At 42.6% G+C, this 25,831-nt stretch overlaps 1 non-coding gene across 1 annotated transcript; it reads left to right on the top strand.

Moving 5' to 3' along the window:
* The first annotated feature begins 23,492 nt into the window (after nt 1-23,492).
* On the top strand, nt 23,493-23,598 carry LOC118486150. Its single transcript, XR_004878006.1, has one exon. It is a non-coding gene; the product is annotated as a small nucleolar RNA R71 (small nucleolar RNA).
* Nucleotides 23,599-25,831: the final 2,233 nt, after the last annotated feature.

Genomic DNA, 25,831 nt, shown 5'->3' with positions numbered 1-25,831 from the left:
TTACTAAGGCATGGGATTCCCGGGGTAGGGAATGGGATTGATTGATTAGTTGTACTTACATGGTTATGGGAATTACGTACTACTGACCTCATTTGGGAAAGGTCACTTATAGATACTGCTAGACTAGTGATACATGGGGAAGCCCCCACTACTCTTCGCACACATGCCTGTAATGGCCGCGATACTGATACTGATCTTTGCACACATGCGTGGAATGGCCGCGATACTGATTCTAAACGTCGCACACATGCCTGGAGGGCCGCGATACAAATAAAACTAGTCTACAATATATGGGAAACCCCCACTAATCTTCGCAAACATGCCTGGAGGGCCGCGATGTAATTATATACGATACATGGATTACTAAACAAACAAACGTTTTACGAAATGAACACTATTACTAAACAATCCACTGTGAACTCGCTCAACTAGTTGTTGACTCTCTGTTACATGCCTTGCAGGTCGTTAGGTACACTTGGAGCTTGCACTGGGAGGCGCGGTCGTTGTGGACAAGGATCGTGAATTGCTTTGATTATGCATTATGATATTTCATACTCATACTCATGTTGGGTTTATTTTTATGCTTCCGCTAAACATTGATATTATACTTGTGTTTGGAACACCTTTCATATTTGGTTGGTTGAATTACATTTACTTTTACTTATTACTTACATGTTCAATATGATTGGTGGCTTGATCCTGGTCAGTCACGCCTCCAAGCGGTGATACTCCACGTGTGGATTTTGGGGGTGTGACAGATTGGTATCAGAGCCATTGGTTATAGAGAACTTGGTTTTAATATGGGGAAGACGTTTTATTAAAACCAGACTATAACCAAAACAGTGCTCAACGATCCACAACGACGCTTCGCTCCACGTGCAAGGCTCAACACCATAGGTACTACTATTAATGTTTACATTGCCTACTTGCTAGAATTACATAGAACTTTGCTCGTGGTATGCTTACATTACATTGCCTACTATTCGTTATTGCTTGAGAACACTTGTGTGCTTACTCTCTTCTGTCATCGCACTATTCGCGAACGCTCTCTCACTTATGTTACCTTTGCTATGAAGATCATGGCTGGACGCATTAACTTCACACAAGCTCAGTTCACGGCTCTCATTAACGAACATGTTGCTGCGGCACTTGCAGCCGCACAAGCAGGAGGTATTCCTTGCAGTCGTTACTCACACTAGGATCTTTAGATCCTACACTCCTAAACCAACTCTTGTGTTTAACCTTGTCCTGTTCTTATACACAACAGGTCAACATGATCAGCCACCTGTTTGCAATTTCAAGGATTTCATGGACTGTCGTCCTAGCACATTCAGTGGCACTGAAGGAGCAGTTGGACTCCTCCATTGGTTTGAAAAGCTCGAGTCCGTGTTTGAGATGTGGGAATGCCCTGAGGCTCGCAGGGTGAAGTACGCCACTGGTACTCTAGAAGGCATTGCGCTGACTTGGTGGATTTTAGGGTTGGCAGCTGCTAACGCTACCCTTGGAATGATTTCCATGAACTGATCAAACGGGAATACTGCACACGTGATGACATCCACAAGCTGGAAGTGGAGTTCTTTCATTTGAAAATGACGGGGTCGGGAATTGAGGCATATACTAAACGGTCAAATCAGCTGGCCATCCTGTGTCTAACTATGGTGGACCCACCTATCAGGCGAATTGAGTTGTATCTCAAGGGGCTAGTACCGTAAATTCAAAGTCACGTGAAATCGGCCAACCTTGATAACATCCAACATATTCAACGTCTTGCTCATCGCCTCACAGATCAGGCAGTGTAACAGAACAGGCTGCCTAAGCGAATCAGTGCTACCGATGCTACTACTTCCGCTACTCCCAGTGATAACAAGCGGAAATGGGATGGGGATTCCAGCAAAGGTTCAGCTACAGCTCAGTCTCAGGTTCAGTAGCGCAAGACTGATAACAACCAGAGCCCTGGTCAGCAAGCTTCGGGTAATCAAAGACAGGGTGGATATCGAGGAAACCTTCCAAGGTGCAATACTTGCAACAAGCACCACAACGGCCAGTGCAACAAGGGCCGTTGTCAGCGATGCCTCAAGTTTGGTCATGAGGCTAAAGATATTGCAGGAGCTCACGACCTGCGAATCAGAACCAACAACAACAACCACCTGCTCCACGAAACCAGCAGCAGCAACAGCAGCGGGGCAACAGGGGACGCTATCAATGTGGTGCTGAAGGCCAATTCAAGCGAGACTGCCCCCAGTTAAACCAGAACCAGAACAACAACAACAACAACAATAATCCGGGCAATGGGAACAACAACGGGGGAAACAACAACGGAAACGATGCTAGGGGTCGTGTGTTCATGTTGGGGCAGGGTGATGCAAGGAATGATCCCAACGTGGTTATGGGTAAGTTTCTTGTCGATGACTTTTATGTTACTGTTTTTTTTTATTCGGGTGCGGATACCAGTTATGTGTCTCTAAAGGTTAGTCAAATGTTAAAACGTACACCAACACCCATAAAAACCAAACATGCCGTAGAGTTAGCCAACGGTAAAAGTTTAGAGGCCACACATGTAGTCAAGGGTTGTAACATCGTCTTAGCGGGTCAGACTTTCTCCATCGATCTCATTCGTATAGTTCTGGGTAGTTTTGACATCGTCATTGGTATGGATTGGTTATCCCAACAACAAGCAGAGATCTTATGCAAGGAGAAGATAGTTCGTATTCCCCATTCTGGTAAAGAACCTCTCGAAGTTCAAGGCGACAAGAGTGGTGCCGTGGTTGGCATCATCTCCTTTCTGAAGGCTCAGAAATGTTTGAGAAAGGGTCACACTGCCATTTTGGCGCTTGTTACTGATGCATCAACGAAAGATAAGAAATTGGAGGATATCCCTGTTGTACGCGATTTTCCTCAAGTATTTCCAGAGGATTTACCTGGTCTACCGCCTCATCGCCAGGTCGAATTTCAAATCGAGTTAGCTCCAGGAGCAGCACCAATAGCTCGCGCACCGTATCGTTTAGCTCCAACTGAACTGGAAGAACTGTCCAAACAACTACAAGAGCTCTTGGATAAGGGGTTTATTCGTCCTAGCTCTTCGCCCTGGGGAGCTCCAGTATTATTCGTGACAAAGAAGGACGTTACCTTCAGGATGTTCAAAGATTACCGCGAACTAAACAAGGTGACCGTAAAGAATCACTATCCTCTGCCATGTATTGATGACTTATTCGACTAGCTGCAAGGGTCGAGCTACTACTCGAAGATTGATCTGAGGTCAGGATACCATCAACTGAGAGTCCGGGATGAGGACGTCTCTAAAACCGCATTCAGAACTCGCTACGGCCATTACGAGTTTCTTGTCATGCCATTCGGGTTAACAAACGCACTGGCGGTCTTCATGGATCTTATGAACAGAGTGTGCAAGCCGTACCTGGACAAGTTTGTGATTGTCTTCATCGACGACATCCTGATCTACTCTAAGAGTCAGGAGGAACACGAGCAGCATTTACGACTTATATTGAAGCTCCTTCCGACAGAACAGTTATACGCCAAGTTTTCGAAATGCGACTTCTGGCTTCATGAAGTCCACTTTCTAGGCCATGTGGTAAACAAGGATGGGATTCATGTTGATCCATCCAAGGTAGACTTGATCAGGAACTGACCTGCACCACGTACACCAACGGAAATACGCCAATTCTTGGGTTTAGTAGGTTACTACAGGAGATTCATCAGAGATTTCTCAAAGATTGCACAGCCGCTTACACTACTGACCCAGAAAGGTGTTACTTATCGTTGGGGCAATACACAGGAAACAACTTTTCAGCACTTAAAGGATAGACTATGCAGTGCACCTATTCTCTCTTTGCCAGAGGGCACAGACGACTTTGTGGTTTATTGTGACGCATCAAAACAGGGTCTTGGTTGCGTATTCATGCAACGAGATAAAGTCATTGCCTACACTTCACGCCAACTTAAGGTTCACGAACGGAACTACACTACACACGACTTAGAACTGGGAGCTGTTGTTTTCGCGCTTAAGATATGGCGACATTACCTGTACGGTACCAACTGCACTATCTACACCGATCACAGGAGTCTCGAGCATATCTTCAAGCAAAAGGAATTGAACATGCGACAACGTCGATGGGTCGAGCTACTTAACGATTACGAATGCGCGATCAAGTACCATCCAGTCAAAGCCAATGTTGTGGCTGACGCCCTCACTCGAAAGGATACTACGCCTAGGCGCGTACGCGCATTACAACTTACTATTCAGTCTAGTCTTCCGGCACAGATACGAAATGCTCAGGTAGAAGCATTGAAACCAGAAAACGTCAGGGCTGAAGCCTTACGCGGCTCAAGGCAACGATTAGAACAAAAGGAAGACGGTGCTTACTACGTAACAGGACGCATTTGGGTCCCACTTTATGGCGACTTACGCGAGCTTGTGATGGATGAAGCTCATAAGTCCCGCTGACGTGATGTCGTGGTCACTATCAAATTTAATCCCCAAAACAACTATAGATAGTAGTAAGAGGGTATCGAACTCAGGGAGTATGTGGAAGGTGTCTCGATTGTATAGCTTTGTACTTAAACTAATATTAAACTAAATTGCAGAAATTAAAATTCAAGAGTTTGGATTGTTGTTTTAGAAGACTAAATTAAAAACTAATTTCAAATCAAATGTGGTTGTAAAACAGATTAGGAGAGAACAATGATCATCTTAGGTTTCAGTTTCTTTAAACAATTGTGTGTAATTCCAACTAGAAAGAGTTACATAGACATAACTCGTGTATAGATAATTGAAGTGATAAAAGAGAACAAAGTACTCGGATTATATAAACGCGAGGTTGTTTCCCGATGACCAATTAATCAATAACCAACCCGAACCCTTCCCGTGATATCTCGATTGCCAGCGGCACCAAGAACGTACGATTAAGACTAGAAATTGCAATATCGATTAACAAATACCAATCAACCAAACATACACCATGATATTCAAGCAATGCAAGTTATCATTCTAGAAATTCAGAAATAAAACACACAAAAGTTCAAGAAACCTTCACCTAAGATGATCACCGAAGAGTTTAGCCGGACATGGCTTGGTGAATCATCATAATAGCAAATCCAATGTTCATGCGAATCGAAAATACAAACCGAATGATAGGAATTGTTCAAAACCAAGCAAGCACAGCCAAATTCGCCCCCAAGATATTCTCTAACCGTTCAATCATGAAGAATGATGAAAAGACACCATCAAACTAACTTAATTGTGGCAGTTACACTTTTTCCGTCAGACACCACCGTAATTTACGGCTCCACCGTAAATTACGGTGGACAATAAAGTGTTACGGTGTGAGGAAACTGATTTACGGTGACATCCAAATGAAATCCAGGTCCACCGTAAATTACGGTAGGACCGTAATTTACGATGGTGAGCTGATTTGTCTTCTTTGTTTTGTCTCTTGTTCCACGCTCGACCCGTTCATCACCGAAGTCTCTAAAGCTGCATTTAATCCATCTTTTAGCTCCCGAACCGCACCTGAAACATAAGAAACCGTAGTTATCTAATTCAAGATAATTACACGATTAAGTGAAGGATTATTTCATCTTTTAACATGCTTAAGGGTTGTCCAATGGACCACCCGTCACATCCCCACACTTAACCGTTGCTTGTCCCAAGCAACTCATCAAATCAATTTCAAAACAAGTGATCAAATTAACCCAAGCAAAACATGCAATCTTTTTACTAACCCCTTTTTAACACCCAAGCAATGCACCCCTCTCTAAATCTGTAACACCCCCAAAATTTCACCTGCGGAAACCCTACGAGGCGCGTTACGCATCAGAGTTCGAGCCACCAATCACATTGAACCAATGATAAATATTTAAATAAGCCATGACATTAATTTACCAAAATAAGTTGTCAACATGATATTAATTCTCAAAAGTTGTGTAGCGGAAGCGTGTAATAAGTTGTTTAGCAATTGTTTCATAATAATGCTTAAGACCAATGTATCAAATGTAATTTAATCTAAGAGTCTCGATCCATGACCACTCCAGCACTTCCAGATAGCAAGTTTCCCCAAATCCAAGATACCTAAGGACCTGCGAGCATGTAACACGTGTATCAGACAAAGCTGGCGAGTTCACAGTTTTAGAAAACGTTTGTTACCCGTTGTATGTAAACCAGTTCAATAACCAATGCAAGTAATATTGTTAATATCTCATTTCCGAACAATGACGGCTCCTGAAATACACGACTGCCCTTCCCACGTACTCCTATCTAGTACTGGGCCAGACTGGGTCATTAGTTCACCTCCGTCCTCTACAGGCACGGGGTGAGGGTGCCAAACCTAAGTAGCGCTACTAACTAATACCCGATGAGGGACTTACAAAAGATGATAGGTGAGAATATTAACCAATATACCCGTTTTTACCCAAAGACTTATCCCCCCATGGGATACCCACTGACTGTCCCCAACCACTGGGACGCATGCTCGAATGTAGTGAACTCACCTTGGTTTGCTCGGTAGAATTAATTACTCGTTTCACAACAGTGATTTACCAAGCCCTATGATAGTTACACATAACAATCAGTTTGCATACGAGCACACATGTATCATTTCACATTTAATCATCAGCTAGTGTACACGAATACAAGTGTTAACATTCATCACTAGACATGACATACCAATTAATCAAGCATAAATTCCATCCTTCAAAGTATGTTCATAACCCCTCATTATCTTTCAGCCCAACTGTTATCTTTCGACACAACAGTTATCTTTCGTCATATCAGTTATCTTTCGACAAAGTGTTATCTTTCGACATATCAGTTATCTTTCGACAAAGTGTTATCTTTCGACATATCAGTTATCTTTCGACAAAGTGTTATCTTTCGACATATCAGTTATGTTGTTTCCATAATTTAAGCAGAATTTGTTACAATCACCCATTAATTCGATTGACCAATTTAACCGTTTCCTTAGTTACAGTTTTAAATTAACACAATATTAACAAACCAATTAGTAACATATAGATCAAACAAGGCTAGTTTAATCTATCCCATAAGAACCCTAATTCAAATCAACATGAACAATATTCTCAAATCCTTGAATAACCATATGGACTTAACAACATGAAACCGATTTATGAACATCAACAACAATCAAGCATCACATCCGATTCGGCCAGAATACTATCGCATGGCTATTATCTAGAACGTATACCATGGCAGTCGATTTAACATCATAAACAATCATATCCGTTTCATTAACATACCGATTTCTCAACAGGAATATCTAACCATAAAATCCCTACGTTACACGTATACTTACTATTTCGTTGATCATGCTAGCACATGGACAAGATTCACAAACAATGAATGACATAGTAAGGATTCACTAACCGGAATCTTGATTACAGAATGAGACCTTCGAGCAGGGGGGGTCTGCTATGCCGTCACACACACACACACGATGGAACTAGAGTTTTTAGAAGTTAACCTAATCGACCCACATGTATTTACGTTCATATTATAACAGACAGGAAATGGGCCAAGCCCGTTGGGAGGACTGGGCCGAAAGGTTAGATCCCAGTCGAAAGGTTGGGTCTTGGATCGAAGGATCTTATGTCTTGTGGTCGAAAGATCTGTAGTCGGAAGACTTGAACTCCGGTCGAAGGATCCGGTCGAAGGATCCTGATCCTAGGGTCGAAAGGTATAGGGTCGAAGGATTAACATCCTTTAAGTGTTTAACGCGTTTATCATATCTAAACACAACAAAAGAGTCGCGGAATAGGATAATACTAACCTCGGGAATTCGGGTTGTCACATCATACCCAACTTGAAGGAAATTTCGTCCTGAAATTTGGCAAGTAAGTACGAGAGAATGAAGTGGCAATTCAAGATTGCTGCGGATTTTCCCCAGGTGTTACATCATCCCCAACTTGAAGAGGAATTTCGTCCCGAAATTCTCCAGTGATAATCATGGTTGGTTTCGCCTCTTGAACCATAAAGTTTCAACAGATCCTTACATTCCTATGTAAACTCCGATCCACGTGATGCGGTTTAACAAATCCACACAATTGTCATACCACTTATGCTAGCGAGCTTTGACTCCTTAGTCCGTGTTTTCGATAGGTTCCCTGATAAATACAACTGTTCCGATGACTTCAGATTCCGACAAGAATATCATAAGAGTTGCATCGGGCAACACAGTCTTACATCCACGGCATACATACCATTACTACAGTTATCCCACTTCATCAATTAGTCCGAGTTTGTGAGCCATGTCACCGTTTCATTCTAATAATTCAAATGTTCCCACGCGTCGAAAACTAAGATTACTATGGTTATTATAGCGTACCGCACCCTTCTAGGGTATACTTTCGATTATGACACGTTCGTCCACAACAACTCCCAGAGTTTCTTAAGCTTATCAGTTTTCCTAGAAGTTACGCGTTGCCAACAAACAATTTCCGATCTAAACAATCTTCAAGTGTTTTGAGCTCAAGTCCTGGATCTGCGATTAGGTTATCACCCACCTTACTTCAACAAGGAGATTAGTGTTACTGTCCAAGCGATGCCTCAAACAAGGTTATATGCATACTAATACGGTAACAGCTGCTGTAGAGCTCACCCAAAGATAAGCGTCCTTCCAGTTCTACTAAAGTTAGCCATACACATGCTCACATCATGTCCCCGTGTGCGAGGATGATTCGTATATTCTTATCGTTTGCCCCACGGTGATACGAAAATCAGAAGTAACAGGAGCTGGCACCCCGTGCCTGAGACCGCCTCTCTCAGGAGAACATCCACAGCTTGTGGAGACCCGCTAGTTTTCTTGATTGCAAGAGAGTGTGCGGGTTTCGTGAGACAATCAACGGTCATCAGGTGATATCGGTTCCGTTCTGAGTTGTAAGTAAACCAATGACAAATTTATGGTGTTTGTTCTTGTTTCCATATGGGTGTTTCTGGTTACTGCCCAAACAAGTAGGTTTCCGATGTTCCACCTTGACTTTCACACATGTCCAACATCGTTCATATGTAGCGCTATGGGGCCTTCCTGCCCGGTTATTCATACGAGACTTAAAATCCTGATATCTCCTATCAAGTCCAGACTACTGGAATATCGGAGTCGGTGTACTCCGCTCAGTATGAGTTCCATATGGTTGCTGTATAGTGGGATCCACATTTGTTCAATGAGATAGCGAATATCGTCCGCCTTGCCAATAGTTGCTTCTCCATGACTTGCATGCACCCAGCTGGTGAATCTTCTTCCATCAGGTCTTCACTTCGAACAAGGTGAGTCTGGTCAGGTGTGTCAGAGTGAATAGCGAACTGCAAGGTCATGCACGTTCAGGTCTCACGGTCGTAACCATCCAAAAGTTCCATCCAGCGTTCTCATCAACTGATAAAGCTTCTTTCGTAGCCAGGGTACACGGGAGGCCCTTGTGATCGGTCTAAATAACGCGTTCGGTACCGCCCAAGAAATGCCTCCAAGTGAATCCAAAGACCACGATTCCTTCCACCGGTTGTGTGTGTCGTGCTGTTCTTCTTTATAACTCCATTACGTAAGTCGTCACTCTCTTGTGTTGTGTCGACGTGTAACTGGGACTCCGATTCACACATGGTGATATACTATTGTATTACCCATACCCTCGGGTAAAACGATGCTCAGCGCTTTGCGGAGTGAAGATTCGAATGTTGGAAAGGCGTCCTCCTGTTCTGTCTTTCGCAATCACGTCACTCGGCTGTACTAGAGAGATCTAGGTTGCGTGACCTCCGGAATCCTTGCGATTAACCTGCGGTAACATCAAGCGGGACCAGGTAATCGTTGTATCCTCGGGGAATTCTTCAGTGTCGATCCGTTTCCAACCAAAACGGGTCTTAGCGAGATCCACGTGCATCCCTGTTCCGTTGATTATACGACCCACCAAAGACACCTCTCGAATCCAAAAGTTATTTTTATCTAGACTTCGTGCGGTATGGCTCCTCTCTCAGGGGCTCTTCTAATAAAATGCAAGAATGCCTGTGATGTCCTTTTTCTCTTGGGAAGGATTCGGAACTTCATCAAATAACATGGTTGGTCCACATGATACGTAAAGCTGCGGGTGTGATGACCACCCCAAAGGTCATGGGATACAAAGTCGCATGGCTGAATTGCGTCCTATGTGTCGCTTTAATAATCTTTTTCCCCCTGGACTTTCATCTGATAAAGCTCGCCCCTTGCAACTAGTCGACGGGTCGTCAATACACGGTCATAGCAAACGGTTCCTTGACTGTCGCCTTGACGAGTTCCCAATAATCAGTACACACACCAAAAGGCTTATCCCCCCGGATATGTCTGGGCTTTCCAAAGCGAAAACTAGGTCTGACAACCTTCTTGTCGAACAGTTCTCATAGTGGCTTATACTGCTCTTGCAACCCTCCTGATGCAAGACGGTAAGAGTACGAGTTTTCGGAGCTCCCTCTCATCGTGAGATCAATGAGTTCCTGACTAATAGTTGTGGTGATATGTCTGAAAGTTCCTCGAGTTGCACATTGAGATTAGTCACAACAATTGATAGATCCTCGATCCCATCGCCCTTAGTCTGATCATTAGAATTAGTTGCTACTACAGCGTGATCGTCCTTTCATAGACGCTTTCGGGGCTGTCATTACTTACATGGTGCTAACCTTCTCACTACTCGGGCACTTCAATGCATAAGGTGACGCTAAATTTCTTCCCACAGGGTGCGTCTGAGCGATTTATCTAGTTAATGAGCCATCACTGACTACTGCATCGTAACCATCAAGGATAGTAGAAGTGAGACCGGTGTCGAATGCCTGTCTCCCGTAAGGTCGAGTTTGTGTCCTAACTAACATGTGTGGTCGCAGTTGACTCGCCATCAGCCGGTTCCATAACATGTTGGGTTTTGCGAATCATCAGGGTTAAACAGTATTAGAGCGAAGCGATTTACTACCCATCCGAGCCACCATGTTGTTATTGTCCTATCGTTGCCCACATCAAGCCTAACTTCCCTTCCATGAGCACCACTACCGGTGTAATTGTTACAATCACGCGGATTCCTCCCGTACCGTCATCGCTCTCTTAGTCGTGGTCGTTTTGAATTGTCAACGTCCAATACATGCCGAAGGCACCTTCATTTCCATACAGTAGGCTACTATTACAAGTACCTGGGTGTCACGAATACTGTTGCTCTAATGTTGGGGTTTTGGAGCCGAACGCCACGTTCTTTCACCACAATGTACCTCTCTTCGCACTTCGTGCCGAGTTCCAAGGTGCTACTCGTTGTGCTGGAAGTTACACATCCCACACTAAAATCTGTTGTCATTGCTAAAGTACAGATTGGTTTGTAACAGTTGACTCCCGTGAGTCGCTGACCAGAGTTAAAAACTTAGATGGTAGTCAGTTCGCTGGTGTTCGTTGCTGGTAATCGGGGTCGTCCAAATACTGGAGTCGGTAGGATACTACACTCACCCTTTTGTCCATCCCTTCAGTAAGTGATTCGAATTATTCCCAGTGTGTTTCAAGAGTGTTGCAAAAGTGATCGCACTTCGAGATTGAGGGCGTTAGTGTGTTAGGTTCAAACAAATGAAGATAAGTGAGGGAGGTAATAACCATTCATTCGACGCTACCACATCCAACTCAGGGATGTTCGTACAAGCACCTAACATTCTACACAATTTGCTAGGCGTTCTGATGAGTGTTCAGGTAACGTTTGTTAACATCAAGATTCGTAAAAGTTCGATGAGAAGTGAAAAGTTCGTGTTTCAAAAAGTTTGTGTTCAGGTAAGAGTCACTCACTGCTATGCCTCCTATAGGCTGTTGTGTGCCACATTAATCAAATAACAGAGCGGAACCCCTTTTTCACTTGTTAAGCCTCGCTGGGACTCGCATCGTAGAAGTGAAAAGCCGTGTACACAATATGAGGGTAAGAATACTTGGTACATTCCGTACCAGCTTGATAGGCTGCTAAAGCCTCAGCCACGAGGGTGTTGATTAGGTCATTCAACTCAGCCTGAGTCATGGTGATGTTGCCACGTCCGTGTCCTCGTTCACTCATGTTTCTATAGTTGGGAATAAACCGATTTAGAAGTCGAAACGAGATGAGAGTCAAGTATCATACTGATATTCACGTACTACCAAGTTCACACATAGTAGGGCAGAACCCTCCTCACGCTCGATAAGTCTCACTGGGACTTGCATGCACCCCGCGTTATTATTAAGTGTGCACCCATAATAATAAGGCAATTTGCATGCTTATCTCAGTGCTTCTTAGTTCGCGCTCAAAGTTTCCCCCCCGTTCAAACAACACAACAGATGATATCATAGGTCTATGGCTCGCATGAGTTGATGTGTGGGGTCACGCTAACAAGTCACTATGGTGCGAATTGTTTCAGCTCATATACATTGTGAGCGTGTGTCTGTTAAACAAGTAACACCCCCAAAATTTCACCTGCGGAAACCCTACGAGGCGCGTTACGCATCAGAGTTCGAGCCACCAATCACATTGAACCAATGATAAATATTTAAATAAGCCATGACATTAATTTACCAAAATAAGTTGTCAACATGATATTAATTCTCAAAAGTTGTGTAGCGGAAGCGTGTAATAAGTTGTTTAGCAATTGTTTCATAATAATGCTTGAGACCAATGTATCAAATGTAATTTAATCTAAGAGTCTCGATCCATGACCACTCCAGCACTTCCAGATAGCAAGTTTCCCCAAATCCAAGATACCTAAGGACCTGCGAGCATGTAACACGTGTATCAGACAAAGCTGGCGAGTTCACAGTTTTAGAAAACGTTTGTTACCCGTTGTATGTAAACCAGTTCAATAACCAATGCAAGTAATATTGTTAATATCTCATTTCCGAACAATGACGGCTCCTAAAATACACGACTGCCCTTCCCACGTACTCCTATCTAGTACTGGGCCAGACTGGGTCATTAGTTCACCTCCGTCCTCTACAGGCACGGGGTGAGGGTGCCAAACCTAAGTAGCGCTACTAACTAATACCCGATGAGGGACTTACAAAAGATGATAGGTGAGAATATTAACCAATATACCCGTTTTTACCCAAAGACTTATCCCCCCATGGGATACCCACTGACTGTCCCCAACCACTGGGACGCATGCTCGAATGTAGTGAACTCACCTTGGTTTGCTCGGTAGAACTAATTACTCGTTTCACAACAGTGATTTACCAAGCCCTATGATAGTTACACATAACAATCAGTTTGCATACGAGCACACATGTATCATTTCACATTTAATCATCAGCTAGTGTACACGAATACAAGTGTTAACATTCATCACTAGACATGACATACCAATTAATCAAGCATAAATTCCATCCTTCAAAGTATGTTCATAACCCCTCATTATCTTTCGGCCCAACTGTTATCTTTCGACACAACAGTTATCTTTCGTCATATCAGTTATCTTTCGACAAAGTGTTATCTTTCGACATATCAGTTATCTTTCGACAAAGTGTTATCTTTCGACATATCAGTTATCTTTCGACAAAGTGTTATCTTTCAACATATCAGTTATGTTGTTTCCATAATTTAAGCAGAATTTGTTACAATCACCCATTAATTCGATTGACCAATTTAACCGTTTCCTTAGTTACAGTTTTAAATTAACACAATATTAACAAACCAATTAGTAACATATAGATCAAACAAGGCTAGTTTAATCTATCCCATAAGAACCCTAATTCAAATCAACATGAACAATATTCTCAAATCCTTGAATAACCATATGGACTTAACAACATGAAACCGATTTATGAACATCAACAACAATCAAGCATCACATCCGATTCGGCCAGAATACTATCGCATGGCTATTATCTAGAAGGTATACCATGGCAGTCGATTTAACATCATAAACAATCATATCCGTTTCATTAACATACCGATTTCTCAACAGGAATATCTAACCATAAAATCCCTACGTTACACGTATACTTACTATTTCGTTGATCATGCTAGCACATGGACAAGATTCACAAACAATGAATGACATAGTAAGGATTCACTAACCGGAATCTTGATTACAGAATGAGACCTTCGAGCAGGGGGGGGTCTGCTATGCCGTCACACACACACACACGATGGAACTAGAGTTTTTAGAAGTTAACCTAATCGACCCACATGTATTTACGTTCATATTATAACAGACAGGAAATGGGCCAAGCCCGTTGGGAGGACTGGGCCGAAAGGTTAGATCCCAGTCGAAAGGTTGGGTCTTGGATCGAAGGATCTTATGTCTTGTGGTCGAAAGATCTGTAGTCGGAAGACTTGAACTCCGGTCGAAGGATCCGGTCGAAGGATCCTGATCCTAGGGTCGAAAGGTATAGGGTCGAAGGATTAACATCCTTTAAGTGTTTAACGCGTTTATCATATCTAAACACAACAAAAGAGTCGCGGAATAGGATAATACTAACCACGGGAATTCGGGTTGTCACATCATCTCTCCTCTCGGCTACAAGTGAAAACTAGCAAAGATAAGCTAGACACACACTAGGCAAACGGGTGGTTGCACAATCATAAGCTTGTACCTAAATCGATCATTCTCCTAAAATGGGTCAAACATGAATGCAAATCAAAGGGACTTCAAGGTTGTAACGCGGCTAGGTGTATAGGTAGGAAATGGAATATATATGTGACGTAGCGAAAATTCGACCCGGTCTTTTTATTACAAAAATAAACAAACGAACAAACAAACTTAACTATTATATACAAGACAATTAAATTTCTTTTTTTTCTCTTTTTTTTTCATTTTCATTGCTTTTCTCTCTTTTTTTTTTTTTTTGCAAACAACAATACAATAACGCATTAACCATATCTACTTCAAACTAGCAAAACTACTAATACTATCACTAACACTATAAGACCGGGTCAAATTTGGGTAAAATTTTAAGTAAGTAGCTAGGGGTAACAATTGATAGGCTTTTAAGGCACAAACTGGGCAACTAAATGTCCAAACCCCCGCCCCTCTCGCAACCATGCTCATATATATAACTTATGAGGTCCAACCCCCCCAAATCCCACACTCGCTCACACCAACGACGAGGCTACCTAAATGCCCTTATCCTTTCTACATTCATGTCTAACTAAGGACTCAAATCGCATTCAAGCACAAGTTCTAATGCACCCCCACCCGTAGCCACTCTCATCAAAGACAATCATTATTTATGTACAAGTGTGGCCACAACTCTCACCAAGAATGAAAAAGGTATCAAGGGTTGCCGGTGCATTATTTGGGGTTAAATTAGGCGTTCAAATTTTCACGTCGTTTCGCTTGGCTCAAAATTTTTCAAAAACTTCAAAAAATTCCCCCCATCCTCACACTTGGGATACATTGACCCCAATGTATGGTTTTGGAAGGCTTTGATCACTAAATTCATTCAACATCTACAACAGCTTTTTCACTCAAACCCCAAATTTCTTTTTGTATTTTTCATTTTATATTTTTTTATGCTTTTCTTCTTTTTAACACACGACACCACCAACAAACACCAACCCAACAAAACAACACAATCATACACCACCCATCCTCCCAACCATAATCAACATAAAACCACAAATATGTACAAATTATACAAAAGAGAGAATACCACCTGATTAATAGTAGCGCGGTCCTGGAGGTCCAAAGATGGATGACATCATGTCATTCCATTCTCCAAATCCAAATGTGCCGCTGCTACTCCCTGCTTGTTGTTGGGCTCCCTCCTGCTGCCTCGGGTCAAGCCATTGAGAATGGTGAAGTGGTGGAGTCGGATATGAAATGCTACCATCATAAGGCGGTAAAGAGGCATAGTCCACATGTTGTGGATCCTCAACAACCGGCCTTCCGGCATGCCAATCTGCATGCATCCGCCTCGCTTGATCATCATGATATCTATTATTTGTGTCCACCTCTCGAGAGTATGCAAAGGTGCGGTTCCATGCCTCTTGGCGATCAAAGCTATGTTTTAACGACCGCTCTATACTTGCGCTATTCCTCGTGTTTTGATCATACAACGACCTCTCCGACCCCGACCATGTATCAAAAATAGATGCCGGAGGACGTTGACTTTCAATCACCTCTTGCATTGTACCACTATAAGCCCAACCCGGCTCATACGACTGTTGCGCATAGTCGTAAAACATACCACCATGACCTCCACCATAAACCCCTTGACCAACATTTTCACCACCATGCGGCTCGTCCGCATAGTCCTCATCTCCACTCGGAACTGCTTCTGCATCGCTTTCTGGCTCGTCCGGCTCTCCCGGTAACAAATCTCGTGCACCCAACTTTAATGCCCTCCACCTTTGACCTTCCGACTTAAACTTATGATAACGCTCTGATTGAGTATACGTCCAAACATTCCCCAACTTATCCAACGTAAAAGGCTGGTGCCTTTTTGTTGCTCCCCGATCTTCAGATGTTATCGCCTTCTGTTGTTTCATCAATCCCGTAATTATTCGACAATACGGGACGATGTCTCTTCCATACTTATTCCGGCAGATCCATAAGTGGTGCATGATAAGATAACGTATCGGGAAACGTGGAGCCCCATGCATCAACGAATAAAGAACGGGTACCTCCAGAAACCTCACCTGTTCTTTGTCTCCCCTTCTTGGAAGGACATTGAGAAGACAGATTGTATGCAACAATTTAGCTTCTATCTTCAAATTCTTCCGGTATAGAATACCACTGTATTTACCGGTAAAAATATTGCTGCCAACATATCATTCCATCTAACATGTTTCTCCGGTTTGAGCAAGAGATCATCGAGAGTGGGAACCATGTACTCACGAGCCGGGAGACTATCATACTTCCCGAGCTTCTTCAAAGTGTCAAATGACATCTCCACCGGTACCCCGTGCACCTCACCAATCAACTTCATCTGTGACGGCTTGTTAAAATTGTGACATTTCAAAGTCGCCATCCATTCTTGTATCTCGGTCATAAACAAGTTGCTTTTGTCTTTATCGAAACATTTGAGCGCCGATTCCCATCCTAGCGCCCGAAACTTATCAAACACCCCAAATTGTTGAAACTCCACTTCCCGAACCTCTCGTTCACAAATGAAGGCCGCCGCCTTATTCTTCAACTTATTCATGCAATCATGGTAGAGTGTCGGTTGCCACTCCTCTGCTTGATCATCTAATGGACCCGAATTCCACACCGGCTTTTCACTCGAATCCAACTCCATCTCTTCTTCACTCCCACTCTCGCTTTCACTTATACGACCCATATATTGCCTTTTTCGCGGTGGTTGTTCTTTTTGTTTGCCTTTCCCTTTTGATGATGATGAACTCGATCCCGCTTGTTCTTTCGTTTTAGCCATTTCCTACACACATTAGACAATCAACAAAAGCAAACACAAAATTAAACCCTCTTTTCAAAATCATCCCCACACTTGCTTGTTATCATGGTTGTAGATGTTAGTGAACCAAAAGTATATCAAGAATTTCAAAAATCGGGCATGGTGTCTCTACAATGTAGAACATCCCAAAAGTTCACTACTTTAACCACAAATCTTACATCTACAACCATATCTATGTTCAAATAATCAATTTCATATCCATATCTACAAACAAGCAAGTGGGTAAGAGCAAATAACCTAGATCACCTTACTTTTCACAATGTAGCATCAAAATATAACAAATAAGCTTTCATACCTTTGTTTGAAGATGCACAAGTGCTGGTGAAACCAAAAACTCCAAAAACCCCCAAAAATCTCGAACTAGGGTTTGGGATTCGAACCCAAAAACAGTGTTTTCTCCTAAATCTCTCGTCAAAATCAACAAGCTTGTGAAAAATTAGTCAAGTTAGACTAAAATTTCACTTGATTTGGACAAAAATTGAAGGAATTATGAAGGATGGTAGGTAGAAGAGCTATGGAGGTTTGTGGGTTTTGTTTGAGAGAGATGATGGTGATGGAAGAATGTAAAGTGAAGATGATTTGTGTGGTTGGGGTGAAGTCACGTAATCAGATGTTATTAGGGTTTATTATTATTTTTTTTATTTATCTGCGGAACCCCAAACGACGGACGTGACTTTTTTCCGCACCGTAAATTACGGTCTCACCGTAATTTACGGTGAGACCTGGACCTCTATTCTTTGCCGTAAATCAGTACTGAAATACCGTAAAGCCCCAAAATTTCCTAATTCCACCGTAAATTACGGTATGACCGTAATTTACGGTAAAAACTAAACCCCTAAATTTCACCGTAAATCAGTAGTGTTTTACCGTAAATACCAACAATAATTCCTTTCCACCGTAAATTACGGTAGAACCGTACATTACGGTGGACACTGGGCAACTCTGCTTTCACCAAAAATTGAGGTTTTAAGTGCAAATTTTTTAGATTTTTTTTTTTATTTTTTCGATTTTTTTATGTTTTTAATTTTTTTCAAAAAACTTGTAAAAAGTACCCTACCCCCTAAAAAATCCCGTGTTGTCCTCAACACAATGTTAGAGTAATTCGTGACCCGAACATCCCCACACTTGTTTCAAACACGGATTTCGAGGAACTATGGCAATTGTGCAAATTATACAAAACAAACAAAACAAAATACTACTATGTACACTACCGAACCTGGGCCTCTCATGGTTGTTCCTCATCGACCGGGCGTAAGATGTAGCCCGCTTTGTCAAGCTCCAAGTTATTGATGTCGTTTCCCTCCAAGTACGGCTTCAAGCGGTGACCGTTCACCGTTTGTTGTTTCAATGTTTGCTCGTCTTGGATGTCTACATCACCAAATCGCCCAACTCTCCGAATGACATACGGACCCATCCATTTGCTTTTAAGCTTGCCCGCGAACATCTTCAATCTTGAATTATACAACCAAACTTTCTGCCCCACTTCGAATGTTTTCTTTCTCAATTTCGCATCATGCACTTTCTTGAGTTTATCTTTATAGGCCGATGCACATTCGTACGCCTCATCTCGAATCTCTTCTATCTCGCTCAATTGCAACTTTCTCAACTTACCCGCCTCATCATAATCCGCGTTGACCGTCTTGATCGCCCAATGTGCCCGATGCACCAACTCCATTGGTAAGTGACAACCCTTACATACACCATCCGGTAAGGCGTTGTGCCAATAGGAGTCTTGTAGGCCGTTCGGTATGCCCACAAGGCATCGTCTAACTTGCTCGACCAATCCTTTCTATCCGTTCTTACCGTCTTCATGAGGATCTCTTTGATTTGACGGTTGGACACTTCGACTTGTCCACTTGTTTGCGGATGGTAAGGTGTGGCAACTCGGTGGTTCACGCTATACCTCTTCAATAATTTCCCAAAGTTGAAGTTCTTGAAATGCGAACCACCATCACTTATAATAACTCGTGGAATTCCAAAGCGAGAAAAGATGTTGGATTGAACAAATTTACAAACAACCGAATGGTCGTTCGTTCGTGTTGCAATAGCCTCAATCCACTTCGAGACATAATCCACCGCCACCAAAATGTAAAGAAAGCCATTCGAATTCGGGAAGGGACCCATAAGATCTATACCCCATACATCAAATATCTCCACAACCAAGATTGGTTGTAATGGCATCTCATCCCTTTTCGATATGCTTCCCATCTTTTGACAATTAATACAATTTCTAGCGAACTCAATTGCATCCTTGAAAATGGTGGGCCAATAAAACCCACAAGAAACAACCCGATAGCCTGTTTTGTGCCCACTAAAATGACCCCCACATGCGGACGAATGAGCATGGGTCAAAATTTCCAACACTTCTGTCTCGGGCACACACCTCTGTATAACTTGATCCGGTCTGATCTTGAAGAGATCCGGTTCATCCCAAATGTATTGCTTCACTTGGACCATGAATTGTTGTCGACGCTTTTTGGTCCAATGACTTGGGATGGCACCCGTGGCTAAATAGTTGACATAATGAGCATACCACGGTGCAACGAAAGTGGAAACGGCCAAAAGTTGCTCATCGGGGAAACTTTCATTGATTTCACTCACATCATCGGTCCCTTCCACCGGAATCCGAGACAAGTGATCCGCTACTACATTCTCACTTCCCTTTTTATCTTTGATTTCTAGATCGAACTCTTGTAACAATAAGACCCACCGAATCAAACGCGGCTTCGCGTCCTTTTTCTCCATCAAGTACCGTACCGCACTATGATCTGAATAAACCACCACCTTGCTTCCCCAAATATACGAGCGAAACTTATCCAAAGCATACACCACCGCTAGTAATTCCTTCTCGGTTGTGGTGTAGTTAAGTTGCGCTTCGGATAAAGTTTTGCTTGCATAGTAAATAACCACCGGTTTCTTGTCAACCCGTTGACCCAAAACTGCACCAATAGTGGTGTCGCTCGCATCACACATTATTTCGAACGGCTTTGACCAATCGGGTGGTTGCAAAATAGGCGCCTTGACCAAGTGTTCCTTCAAAACAGTGAAAGCTTGCATACACTCGTTAGTAAAATCAAATGGGATATCTTTCAATAACAAGTTGCATAAGGGTTTGGTGATAACACTAAAACCCTTAATGAAACGTCTATAAAAACCCGCGTGTCCCAAGAATGACCTTACACCCTTAACATTTTTCGGAGGTGGAAAAGATGATATTACCCGTATCTTTGCCTTGTCCACCTCCATCCCCCTTTCAGAAATCACATGGCCCAACACAATGCCCTCTTGCACCATGAAATGACTTTTCTCCCAACTTAGCACTAAATTTTTCTCAACGCACCTTTTTAAAACCTTTTGCAATTCGTTGAGAGAAGCATCAAAAGTAGTGCCAAAAATGGAGAAGTCATCCATAAATACTTCGAGCGACTCTCCAACCATGTCCGAGAAGATACTCATCATACATCGTTGGAAAGTTGCCGGAGCATTACACAAGCCAAATGGCATTCGCCTAAAGGCAAAGGTGCCATATGGACATGTGAAGGTGGTCTTGTGTTGGTCATCCGGGTGTATGGCGATTTGATTGTAACTCGAATACCCATCTAAAAAGCAATAATACTTTTGACCCGACAATTTTTCAATAATTTGGTCAATGAAAGGTAGCGGGAAATGGTCCTTAGAAGTAGCGGCATTCAATTTTCGATAGTCAATACACACACGCCACCCGGTAACCGGTCGGGTGGCAATTTGTTCACCACTTTCATCCTTGACTACTTGAATCCCGGCCTTCTTAGGCACAACTTGGGTGGGACTCACCCAAGCACTATCCGAAATCGGATAGATGATTCCCGCATCCAACCATTTAATTACCTCCTTTTTAACTACCTCCCTTAAGTTCGGATTCAACCGCCTTTGAGCTTCTCGTGTCGGTTTGGCATCTTCGGTTGTAATAATTTTGTGCATGACAATTGATGGACTAATTCCTTTGAGATCGGCAATTGTCCATCCGATAGCTCCCTTGTTTTCCTTCAAGACTTCCAACAATGCTTGCTCTTGGGCCAACTCCAAATTAGAGGCAATAATGACCGGTAAAGTGTCATTATCCCCTAAAAACGCATACTTCAAATGGCTCGGCAAGTCTTTGAGCTCCAACTTTGGCGGTTCCTCTAGCGATGGTTTAGTACCCGAATCGATCTCCACCGGTAAACCTTCAAACTGGTGGGTCCATGGTGGCCTACCTTCTTTCAATGCCATAGCATCTTGTGCTTCCTCTTCAACCCGGAGTGCATAAGCATGTACCTGTTCAGAAAAATCACACAGGCAAATATCCAAACCATCCTCCTCATACTCATGCGGGTTGCATCCATCAACTATATCTGCCATGAAACACTCATCAACACCATTAGCATTAGAATTGTTAGTAAAAACATTCAAACGCATTTTTCTATTTCCAAAAGCCATATCAACTGTACCAAATCTACAATCAATAATAGCATGTGCGGTGCTTAAAAACGGCCGACCCAAAATTATATTTTGTTGTTGCTTAGGGTCCGCCGATGAGTAATCCAAGACTAAAAAGTCCACCGGGTAATAAAACTCATCAATTTTCACAATTACATTTTGAACCATACCCCGAGGCAACTTATGAGACAAATCGGCCAAAACAACCGTTGTCTCCACCCTTGCTAACGGACCAAAGTCATATTGGTCATATAAGCCCCCCGGTAAAATGCTAACTCCGGCTCCAAGATCTAGCAACGCCTTAGCCATTTGAAAATTACCAACTTGTACATTAATCAATGGCGTGCCCGGATCTTGGAGCTTAGGAGGAAGCTCCCCATTTAAAACCGCACTCACTTGCCCGGTTAAATCCACCCGCTTAGGCACTTTCTTCTTGTTTTGCCTTTTTTGTGTACATAATTCTTTTAAGAATTTTGCATAAGCGGGGACTTGTTTTATTGCATCGAGGAGTGGGAGATTTATTTTTACTTGTTTAAACATGTCCCACATCTCCTCTTTTTGAGGACCTCTCGACACAATAAAATTTTTCTTTCCCGGGTCAAGTAAGGCCGATGGAAATGGACTTGACTCGGTTCACCCTCAACTTTTTCATTCTTTTCATTTTTACCCAAACCCGGTTTTTTAACAATTGTTTCTTTTGGTTTAACCGGTGAAATTTCATCATCACTTTCAATTCCCGTGACATCCTCAACTACCCCCTCAACCAATTCGGGTGACAAATTGGCTTTAAATTCTTTTCCACTCCTGAAAACACTAACATGATTAATATTAACGTTACCTCGTGACGAACCATGTGAAGGGTTTACCTTAGTGTCGCTTGGAAGTTGACCCTTACTTTTCTTCAATTCCGCCACGTCGGTTGCCAATTGACCCATTTGGGTTGTTAGTGATTGGATGCTTTTGTCACGAACCTCATCCTTTTGCATTCGCACTTCATCAAGTTGGTTCCGTTTTTGCATCTCCATTTGCATGCTCTTTAGCATCTCTATCATCTCGTTTCCACCCGAAGACCCCCCTTGTTCTTGACCCGTTTGGTATTGCTTTTGATAACCTTGGTTATTTCCGCCTCGGTATCCACCTTGGTTATTGTAAGATTGGCGTGAACCAAAGTTACCTTGGCTACCTTGAAAATTCAGGTTTGCTTGATTTGAAGGGTTCCCATATCTAAAATTCGGGTGGTTCCTCAACCCGGGGTGGTAGGTATTAGAGTTCATGTTGTTGTAGTTCCTACCACCTCCTCCTTGACCTTGACCTTGAACCGCATGGACTTCTTCGTATTGCCCTTCCAACATCCCTTGGCAATTTTCAGCCGCATGACCTATTTCATTACACAAAGCACAAACATCATAAATTTGGTTAGTGGTTTGAGCATTACCATCATCTATGGCGTGCACTTGAGGTCGGGTAGTGGTCGGTCGGGCTCTTCTTGAGGCTTGAGCTTTCCTCTTTGATGTAGTTGCCATGTTCTCTAAGAACTCCCAATCATCATTCTCATAGTTTGTGCCAAAAGTCCCACCAGTAATGGACATTAAATCTCTAGCATCCTCGGCACTCAACCCCTCGTGGAAGGCATTCATCAACTCCCAAATCTCAATCCCATGGTGAGGGCAATTCTTTATCATCATATTGAATCGTTCAAACGCTTCATGGAACATCTCACCATGTTGTTGTTGGAAGCTCCTCAACCCCTTTCTTGCATCGTTGGTCTTTTGGGCGGTGTAAAACTCATCCAAGAAAGTTTGTTGCATCTCCCCCCATGTATATATGGATGCCGAAGGTAACGTGTAAAACCATTTCTTCGCCCTATCTTCCAAAGAAAATTGGAATAATACCAATTTGATATCGTCAGCCGAAAACCCTTGACTCCCAAGAGTGTTGCAAATTAAGTCATAAGCCTCTAAATGAAAGTAAGGCTCCTCCGTTGCCAACCCCTTGTACTTTGGTAAACTTTGCAAAGAGTTGGTTCTTACTTCAAATGTTCGCCCTTGATCATTATGAGGTATGACTACCGGTGAAGGGTTTTGAGTGATTACCGGCCGAAAATGTGCTTCAATGCCCCTCACATTTTCTCTAAGGTGTCTCCTTGGTACACCATACCTACCTCTTGGAATAATAGGACCATTTGGCCTTGGTACTTGCCCTTGTGGTGCGATTGGTTGTTGAAACTGTTGTTGTCGCATCGGTGGGCGTTGAGGTGGTCTTTGAAATTGTTGTTGTACATGTTGTGGCCGGACTTGTTGCAATGGAATAGGTGGTTGCATTGGTGGCCCTTGTGGTCTTGGCCGAATGTGTTGTGGTATAAGTTGTTGTTGTGGCATTCCACCAACACTTGCCATCCCTTGAGATTGACTTTGCACATATCCAAACTCCCCTTGATCACCATAACCTCCATAAGCGTACCCATCATCATCATACCCCTCAAAATCTTCAAATCCCTCATCATAACCATCTCCTTGAATTCCCGAAGTTTTCCCAAATGGGATGGTCGAATACTGAAAACCCGATTGTTGTGGTCTAAAGGATGAAGCAGTATGCACAATAGTTGAATTTGGTGCAATTGTGAAGGTGGATGATGATTGACCCGTAGTTGGGGGAAAGAAGTGGGATAAGGGTGGGATTGTGGTGGATGGGTTGTAGGTGATGGTAGGTTCAGTTTGAGTGGTGATTGGTTGGGTGACATTGGATGGTGTGAATTCAGCGGTGGTGTTAGGTAATGTGGTATTTGGTGATGGTTGGGTGGAAGTAGGTATAAAGGGTGAGGATGATTGACCCGTTGTAGGTGGAATTTGAGAATCAGCCATGATGTTTCTCGGTGTGATGGGTGAAGTGGGTGAACCGATGATTTTGTTTTCTCGTACTAAAACTCTGTTTTGTCTTAGCGTTCTTTCAATTTCCGGATCAAACGATAGCGGTGATGACCTATGAGAGCCTCTAGTATGCATACACCTGAAGTACCTGCACACTAAACACAACCAACGTAAACCCGAAAATAAAAAAAACAAAACTATTAAACTAACACACGTTGCGCACTACTCCCCGGCAACGGCGCCAAAATTTGACGTGATGTCGTGGTCACTATCAAATTTAATCCCCAAAACAACTATAGATAGTAGTAAGAGGGTATCGAACTCAGGGAGTATGTGGAAGGTGTGTCGATTGTATAGCTTTGTACTTAAACTAATATTAAACTAAATTGCAGAAATTAAAATTCAAGAGTTTGGATTGTTGTTTTAGAAGACTAAATTAAAAACTAATTTCAAATCAAATGTGGTTGTAAAACAGATTAGGAGAGAACAATGATCATCTTAGGTTTCAGTTTCTTTAAACAATTGTGTGTAATTCCAACTAGAAAGAGTTACATAGACATAACTCGTGTATAGATAATTGAAGTGATAAAAGAGAACAAAGTACTCGGATTATATAAACGCGAGGTTGTTTCCCGATGACCAATTAATCAATAACCAACCCTAACCCTTCCCGTGATATCTCGATTGCCAGCGGCACCAAGAACATACGATTAAGACTAGAAATTGCAATATCGATTAACAAATTACAATCAACCAAACATACACCATGATATTCAAGCAATGCAAGTTATCATTCAAGAAATTCAGAAATAAAACACACAAAAGTTCAAGAAACCTTCACCTAAGATGATCACCAAAGAGTTTAGCCGGACATGGCTTGGTGAATCATCATAATAGCAAATCCAATGTTCATGCGAATCGAAAATACAAACCGAATGATAGGAATTGTTCAAAACCAAGCAAGCACTGCCAAATTCGCCCCCAAGATATTCTCTAACCGTTCAATCATGAAGAATGATGAAAAGACACCATCAAACTAACTTAATTGTGGCAGTTACACTTTTTCCGTCAGACACGACAATAAATTGTTACGGTGTGAGGAAACTGATTTACGGTGACATCCAA

This window comes from Helianthus annuus, chromosome 13, assembly GCF_002127325.2.
Source record: "Helianthus annuus cultivar XRQ/B chromosome 13, HanXRQr2.0-SUNRISE, whole genome shotgun sequence".
NCBI classification, from domain to species: domain Eukaryota; kingdom Viridiplantae; phylum Streptophyta; class Magnoliopsida; order Asterales; family Asteraceae; genus Helianthus; species Helianthus annuus.
Note: the sequence above shows the minus strand (reverse complement) of the source record. Positions and strands in the feature narration are given on the sequence as shown.